Source organism: Tripterygium wilfordii, chromosome 8, assembly GCF_013401445.1.
Source record: "Tripterygium wilfordii isolate XIE 37 chromosome 8, ASM1340144v1, whole genome shotgun sequence".
NCBI classification, from domain to species: Eukaryota; Viridiplantae; Streptophyta; class Magnoliopsida; order Celastrales; family Celastraceae; genus Tripterygium; species Tripterygium wilfordii.
Window position 1 is genome coordinate 8,631,463 of NC_052239.1, and position 9,378 is coordinate 8,640,840.

General features: G+C 37.5%; 1 non-coding gene across 1 annotated transcript; it reads left to right on the forward strand.

Annotated features, from left to right (window-relative positions):
• The first annotated feature begins 9,029 nt into the window (after positions 1 to 9,029).
• LOC120004714 lies at positions 9,030 to 9,136 on the forward strand. Its single transcript, XR_005469623.1, has one exon. It is a non-coding gene; the product is annotated as a small nucleolar RNA R71 (small nucleolar RNA).
• The last annotated feature ends 242 nt before the right edge of the window (positions 9,137 to 9,378 follow it).

Genomic DNA, 9,378 nt, shown 5'->3' on the forward strand with positions numbered 1-9,378 from the left:
GATTTATCAGAATTATCAAATAATGAAACCAAGGCATATATTTACTTTCTTTTAAATTTTACTATGGGCTCCATGCTTTCATCATTTTTTTCTCTATGTAACATGTGGAATGCTTGGTGTCATTAAGCTTTCTAATTGACTCATGTAACAAGCTTTCAACCAATGACTCCCAATCTAGTTAGCTAGGGACATTAGGTGTAGAGACATCCTTAAGGGTCTAAGGGCACTTGCAATGGTAAAGTGTTGGGCTTGACTTTTTATGTAATAAAGGTGGGACCCGACTAACATTTTTGTTGGCCCATCAAAAATGTATCATTGTAGTTGCCCTAATAACTCAAGTCAAAAAGGCTACGAAACTTCGCTAGTCACATAGGTATGTATTCCAGTCTTACTACCTTTTTAAGCGAAACTCACTGTCGACTAAACAAGAGGCCCGGTTACTCAGTAGCGAGAACCCGAAATAAACACTTGTTATTCTATTTTCTTTTGAATCACATATCACCCATATTTCTTTATTTCAATTTATATATGCCAAAGTATCATGCTCAACAATATCCAACTCATCTCTAAACACCAACAAAATTTGCAGTTAATCTCAAATAGCATACCCCACAAATATGTGCTTTGTGCATGTGAAATTATTTTTATGTTAATGGAATAAATGGGACAAGACTTAGTTTAGCGAGATCAGATATAAATTTGCATTCTCCAAACAATTTCATCGGTGTGTCAACAATACCAAATTAAGTTCATACATACTCTTAAGTGTTACGACACATAGTAACTTGAAAATTTCTTTCCAAACTGTAGTTTTTAAAATCTGACCTATGTTCAGTTTTTGGAGCATATCTCAAAAAATACCAATGGACAGAAAATAGACAGAAAAACCCATAACATTCATTCAGATCACAATTCAAAAATCATCTTGTAACTTACCGAAAACTGGTAGTGAAAATAGTGAACATGGAGGACAACGACCTTCACACCCCCAAACCTAATCAAAACATGTCCTCATGAGTCATGTCTATAGCAAAGAAAGCATGAAATCAAGTAAAAAAAATAAGAACACAAGACAAAGGAATGAAAGGACCTGATTGGATTGCCTCCCAATAAGCGCTTTATTTAACGTCTAGGCAAGACGGAATGCAGGATTGACAATTAAAGGGTGGCCAGCTCCAAGACATCAATGTCTTGTGTTTGATGTTCCTCCATATAAGGTTCCAGTCGTTGTCCGTTTACCTTGAATATCGATCCATTGCTTAAATTCTCAATCTCAACTGCTCCATGAGGAAAGACTTGATGTACTCGAAAAGGGCCAGTCCATCTTGACTTTAATTTCTCGAGAACGAGAATCAAACGGGAATTATAAAGTAAAACTTTCTTACCTACTACGAACTCTTTCCTTTGAATGGCCTTGTCATGGTAATGCTTAGTCCTCTCCTTGTAATCTTTGTATTCTCATAAGCGTCATTCCGAATTTCCTCCAACTCATTCAACTGAAGTTTTCTTGCATCTCCAGCTTTCTTGAGATCAAAATTAAAGTTTCTTGGTGGTCCAATAACCTCTATGTTCCAACTCCATTGGTAGGTGACAAGCCTTGCCAAAGACAAGTGGATAAGGACTCATGCCAATAGGAGTTTTAAATGCCGTTTGATAGGCCCACAATGTAAGAAAAAAAATAGAGAAAACCGAATAACAAGAGATCCACTGGCGGAATTGATCTTCTTGTATAATAGGATCGCGGATATGGTACTAGACTGTATCCGAAATATCCACAGCACAAATACCTCAATAATTCGCAAGAGTAAGCTTTCGTATCACCAAGATTAGAATATTCGTAAGAGAAGAGAAAAAGAATAAGAGTAGTCAATTTTTGGTGTGTTCTTTTCTATCTCTCTACACCCCCTATTTATAGTGGAGAGATTGAGAGTCCTACTAGAACTCTTAGAAGAATTCTAGTTTATTTAGAACTGAGTCTCCAATATCTATATGAATTGGAGTAGTCTTTACAAGTCCTTATAGAAAAGGACTACCTTAATCCATACTTCTTATCTAGATAGGATTATTTCTCTTATCCATATATATTGTATATTGGGCCGATGTAAATTGTCGATTCAAGCTCACATTGGGTGAACCCATCCCAACATTCCAACATACTCCCACTCACCCATTATGGGCTTTAATAGAGAGGGAGAAATAAATGCTCATCTCTTCAAATTCGTGTAACCTGTAGCACACATAATATAGTATCTTAAAAGTAGAAACCCAATGGGCCACAATGAAGTAGGTTACTATAAAAGTGTTAATGTTGTGTACTTTGTCATACCCCAAACTCATTATTGGTTACATTTGATCAAGCATAACTCAATCCCTTAAAAGAGTCCTAATGCTTGTCAACCAGTAAATTATATGTATTTGCAATTTTGTCCTTTCGACATCATTGCCTGGCCAATAAATACAAGTAACTTTTATGTAAATCCATAACAGTTTTTCCTTGAGCCCTCATGTCACTAGGATATGAAAACAATTCGTTTTCCTAGCATTGTTCGTTTTGGACGCATCTTGTCATGTCCATAGGAGACAAGCTAAAGTAGCGATCATTGTCTCATAACTTTCATGACATAGTCAAAAGTCATGCAAAGGGTTAGCAGAATAGGTTTCTTGAATGTTAAGAAATCCTTAGAACTCACATGATGGGGAAACAGGGATCAATTCACTCTTCTTCTATTGGTCACTAACACATGCAGTATGAAATGCACGCTATGACGGAGTTGCTCTTGCTTCATCTAAGCTTAAGAGTGTATGTCAACTCTTATAATAACACCATACAAGTCTTAGTCTTGTTGCTCACCTTGCCTAGGCGACAAACTTGCAATCTCATATTTTGCACACTTCCCTTAGTGTCAAAAGAGTTTTTACACTTGGCTCTACTTTTAGGCTCATGAAAGATTGAGAATCTATCATGTCGATTCTTTTGAAATGAATCTCGTCTTAGTTGTGATTAAGGCGATATTTAATTTGAATTTTTTACACTCTACAGTGCCATTGAAGCAGCTAACTAGTGTTTGATTTTAAATCAATCTCTTCTCTGCATGCTCCCACAATGCCAAAGGCAAGTAATGATAAACTGAATAATCAAATTCATTAAAATAATCATTGGATACAAGAGTTTGTGAATAAATAACGGTCTACCAAGCAATTACATCCTACTTAATCCAAGGGATCTAACATGTGTAAGAAAAGAATCCCTAGTTATAGGTTCAGTCAATGGATCGGCTACCATTTGACTAGTAGCGATGTGTTTCAAGACCACCTCTTTCTTTGCAATCATATCTCTGACATAGTGATATTTCAATTGAATATGTTTTGTCTTTCCATGGTACTTAGGATCTTTAGCATATGCTAGTGCAACCATGCTATCACACCATATTGTGACAGGTTCAGATGCAGTCTTGACAACAAACAAATGCTGAAGGAACCTTCTAAGCCATACAGCCTCTTCGACTGTTGAGCAACTTGAAATATACTCAGCTTCCATAGTAGATAAGGCTATGCAAGATTGCTTTTTGCTACTCCACGAGATTGCTCCTCCGTTAAGCAAAAAAATATATCCTGAAGTCGATTTGAGTGCATCTACATCTCCTCCCCAGTCTGCATCAAAGTATCCGACTAATCGCCAATCTTCCCCTCGATAAACTAGAACATAGTCCATCATTCCTTTTAAGTACCTTAATATCCTTTTGACTGCTTTCCGGTGATTCGATTGGAATCGACTTACTAGCCCAACGACATAACTGATATTTGGTCGAGTACACAACATTGCATACATCAGACTCCCAATAGCACTAGAGTATGATATTTTGGACATTTTATCTTTTTCTTCTTGAGTTGTGGGTCCCATGTTTCGACTAAGGCTGATATTCCTTTCACAAGGAGTATCTATAGGTTTACAATTGTTCATATGAAATCGTTTCAATACCTTTTGTATGTAAGTCTCTTGAGATAAACCCAAAAGTCTCTTTCAATGATCCCTTAGGATTTTGACTCCTAGTACATAACTTGCTTCACCCATGTCTTTCATCTCAAAGTTTGATGCCAACCATGATTTTGTAGTTGTTATCAACTCCTTGTTATTCCCAGCTAATAAGATGTCATCAACGTATAAGGATAAGATGACCAATCCATTCATGGATGTTTTAACATAAACACAATGGTCCTCATCCATCATATAATCCCATCCGTTAAGATGGCTTTATGAAATTTGAGATTTCATTGCCTAGTTGCTTGTTTTAGGCCATAGATGGACCTTTTGAGTTTGCAAACTTTGCGCTCTTGGCCCTTGACCTTAAAACCAGTAGGCTGATCCATATAGATCTCCTCATCTAGTTCTCCATTTAGAAATGTTGTTTTAACATCCATTTGGTACAAATCCAAATCCAAATCCAAATGTGTGACAATAGCTAGGATAAGGCGAATCAAAGCAATCCTCACTACTAGAGAAAACTTTTTTCATAGTTGATTCCCTCCTTTTGATTGTAGCCCTTAGCCACTAATCTAGCCTTATATCAATCTATGTTCCCATCAGTGTCACGCTTGATTTTGAAAACTCACTTATTCCCAATAGGTTTTCTATTGGGTGGAAGTTCAACCAAATCCCAGACATGGTTGTTTTCCATCGGCTCCATTTCTTCTTTCATTGCATTCATCCATTCCCTAGAATTAGGACCTGAAAGAGCCTCTTTTATAGGTTCTGGCTCTACCTCACCATCTAGAGGAGTTATCATGAATACACAATGCATCATTCAATTTCAATGCCCAATCTTTTCTTGTAGCATTAACGGTCCTCTCCAAGATCTTCTTGATTTCTCTATTACTAATCTCTACTTGGCCAGAAGTTTGAGGATGATAGGGTGTTGCAACCCTATGTGTAATATTGTACTTCTTCAATAATGCCTCAAAAGGTTTGTTGCAAAAGTGGCTACCACCATCACTAATGATAGCTCTAGGTGTCCCAAATCGTGTAAAGATCATATCCTTCAAGAAACTGAGTACAATTTTATGATCATTTGTCTTGGTAGAAATTGCCTCCACCCACTTAGACATATAATCCACAGCTACAAGGATATAATTATACCCAAAGGATGGAGGAAACGGACCCATGAAGTCTATACCCCACACATCAAAAAGATCAACCACAAGGATATTGTTGAGAGGCATCATATTCTTATGGCCAATGGTTCCTATATGTTGGAACCTATCACACTCAACACAAAAATTAAACACATCTTTAAATAAAGATGGCCAAAAGAAACCAGCTTACAAAACTTTGAGGGCTATTTTCTTTGCACCAAAGTGACCTCCACACGCCAATTCATGGCTGAATTTAAGGATGCTTGTTTGCTCAATTTCCAGAACACAATGCCTTATGATTTGGTCACAAAAATATTTAAATAAATAAGGCTTGTCCCAAAAATAATGCTTAATAGTGGCAAACAATTTTTTTTCTTTCCAGCGAGATTAGTTCATTCCGAATAATACTACAAGCCAAATAATTGACAATATCCGCATACCATGGTTCAACTTCTCATATTGAGAAGAGTTGTTCATCCGAAAATGACTCTACAATAGGCACGTTTGCATGATTGCCCCCATCTGTTATGCGTGACAAGCGGTCCGCCACAACACTTTCGCTCCCTTTCTTATCTCGAATCTCCAAGTCAAATTCTTGCAACAAAAAGATCCACCAAATGAGACGAGGCTTTGCATCCTTCTTAGTCAATAAGTACCTAAGAGCTTCATGGTCAGAATAAACAATAACTTTTGAACCAATGAGATAAGATTGAAATTTTTCTAAGGCAAACACTATCGCAGGCAACTCTTTTTCCGTAGTAGAGTAATTGAGTTGAGCATAATTGAGTGTGCGGCTGGCATAGTAAATTACATGCGGACTTTTGTTCACTCTTTGTCCTAACAATGCACCAATAGCATAGTCAGAAGCATCACACATTAATTCAAAAGGAAGAGACCAATCAGGTGCTCTAATGATAGGAGCAGAGGTGAGTTCACGTTTTAAGGTATTAAAAGCAATAAGGCATTCATCATTAAACTCAAAAAACATCTTTAGCCAAGAGATTACACAAAGGGCGTGTGATTTTAGAGAAATCCTGAATGAACCTTCGATAAAATCCTGCATGCCCTAAGAAACTTCGCACGCCTTTTATAGAAGTTGGGGGTGACAATTTTGCAATCAAATCTATCTTTGCCTTATCAACCTCAATACCCTTACTTGAAATCACATGTCCTAAAACTATACCTTGCCTTACCATAAAATGGCTCTTCTCCCAACTGAGAGTGAGGTTCGTCTCTTTACATCTTTTAAGAACTAAGGTTAAATTATTAAGGCAATCATCGAATGAATTTCCAAAAACAGAAAAATCATCCATAAATACCTCAATAAACCTTTCAAGCATGTCAAAGAAGATTGACATCATTCATCTTTGAAAAGTAACTGGGACGTTACATAATCCAAAAGGCATCCTTCGGTAGGACATGTAAATGTCATCATCTTCTGATCCTCTAGTGCGATTGGTATTTGATTAGATCTTGAAAAACCATCAAGAAAGCAATAGTAAGAATAACCAGCTAAGCGTTCACGGATTTGATCAATAAAAGGTAAAGGAAAGTGATCTTTTCTAGTGGCGGCATTAAGCTTTCAATAATCATTCACACACGCCATCCGATGGTCATTCTTGTTGGCACAAGCTTGTTATCTTCATTCTTGACTACCATAATTCCAGACTTCTTGGGAACTACTTGAACTGGGCTTACCCACTTGCTATTAGAGATAGGGTAGATAATACCAACATCAAGTAATTTCAATACTTCTGCACGCACCACTTCCTTCATGTGTGGATTCAATCTTCTTCGTGCCTCACGTGTGGACTTGAAATTCTCCTCCATTAATATTCTATGCATGCACATGGCTGGGCTAATTCCCTTCATATCTGTAATGGTCCACCCAATGGCCGCTTTGTGTTCTCTCAACACTCTTATTAGTTTTTCTTCCTCCAATGGTGAAAGGTTAGAAGCTATAGTTATCGGGAGGGTATCATTCTCACCAATGTAGGCATATTTAAGGTTGGATGGTAAAGTTTTTAGCTCAAGTGTAGGAGGAGAGACAATAGAAGGGACCAATTTGGAACGAGAAAGTTCAACATGTACAATAGGAGTGTTAAGGTGGCACGGGTGTAAGTTGTTTAAGGCAGCTGTGACTTCCATGATTTCTTCATCAATCTGCATGTCTTCTTTTCCCAAAGTTAAGGCTGCCCCTAATGCATCTTGAGCTTCTTCTTGCAAGAAACTAGAGAAAACAAGGGAATCCAATGCATCAACCGTAAAACAATCCAAAGAACTCGAGGGATGAGATAAGGATTCAAATACTTTGAATTGCACGGTCTGATCAAGGACTATCATGGTGAAAACCCCATGTTTCACATCTATTAAAGTATTTACAGTGGCCATGAATGGACGTCCAAGTAAGATAGGAATTTCACGATCATACATTGGAGTATCGTCCATATCGAGCACTACAAATCAGCAGGCACAATTAATCTAGCAACTTGAACTAGAATATTCTGAATATCCTCTAATATACCTCTTGGATATTTGACAGATCGATCCGTAAGTTGTAGAGACATTGTCGTCGGCTTCACCTCCCCCAAACCTAATTGAAGGTATATAGAGTATGGCATCAAATTTATACTCACTCCCAAATCTAGCATTGCCTTTTCCATCTTCTTGTCTCCTACTGTTATGTTGATAGAAAAACTTCCAGGATCCTTAAGTTTGGGAGGTAGCTTCCTTTGAAGTGCAACACTCACATTCTCTGAGACCATTATCTTTTCATGAGGCCCATACTTGTGTTTGTGAGTGTTCAACTCCTTGAAGAATTTTGCGTATGTCGACATATTTTTGATCACATCAAGGAAAGGTAAGTTAATATTGATTTTAGATAATGTATCATAAATTTAAGAAAAGGACTTATCCAATTTGCTTTGCTTTAAGCGGCCCAAAAAAGGAATAGGAGGGATGTAAGGATTTGGAGATTTATGAAGTGAATATGACTCAGAATTGGGCTATTTTTCTAAGGACTGAATTGATTCAGGCTTCTGAATCTTCTCGGCATGGTTGTTGGTTGTGAGATGTTGAGGCTCAACTGGGTCTCGTCTTTGACCTGCATTCAAAGTAAAATTATCAGTAACTTCATAATTAATTTGGTTATCAATGACCTTACCAATTCGAAGTACTGTGATTGCTTTAGCTTACTCTGGTTGGCTTGGAAGTTTTCCAAGCTCTTTGAATTTTATAGCATCCGCAAGTTGACCAACTTGGACCTCAAGCTTTCCCATGGATGCCAAAGTTTGATTTAGCTTTGCTTCTTGGGTAGCCATCATTGTATCATGCCTATCCATCCTTGCCCCACTTTCCTGGACAAACAACTTAATCGATTCTTCCAAAGAAGAGGTCTTTGGTTGAACATAAGGGTTAAGTTGATTCTGAGTATTATTCCAAGAAAAATTAGGATGATTCTTCCAACCTTCATTATAAGTATTGGAATAAGGATTATTTTTAGATCTCGGATTGTAAGCATTCATCATGTTTGCTTGTTGAACAAAATTAGGGTATTCGTTGCTAGAAGGACATGCATGAGTGGAATGACCAACATGTTGCATAAAGCACATACCTCGACTTGAGTCACGGAATTGGCATGGGTGCCTAACATGGCGTCGATCTTCTTATTTAGTTCTCCAATTTGCCTTGCCATGTTATCACTGTGGATGAGTTCATACACACCATATTTCTTGCTTCGAGCATCTCTTTGTTGTGAATTGGATCCAAGCATCTCATAAATGTCATAAGTTTCTTGAGGAGCCTTTTTGAACATTGCACCACCTGCAACATTATCAGCAATAGATTGACATGTTTGGGTTAGTCCATCATACAAAAATTGCATTTGTAACTCCAAAGTATAACCATGATGCAGGCATTGAAGTAAAAGCAATTTATGACATTCCCACGCCTCATGGAATGGTTCACCATCAGCTTGTGTGAATGTGGAGATTTGACGTCTGAATGCACCAGTTTTCTGATGTGAGTAAAACTTCCTTACAAATTTGTTGTAAATGGCATCCCATGAAGTGAGTGACCCTAGTGTTAGAGACATCAACCAAAACTTAGCTTGATCCTTCAGGGTATATGGAAAAAATCTCATCTTTAGTTGTTCCACAGTCACACCCTGCAAAGGAAAAGTACTAACCATCGCATAAAATTCTTTCATGACAGTCAAAGGATCCTCATTAGGTAAACCATGGAAACTTG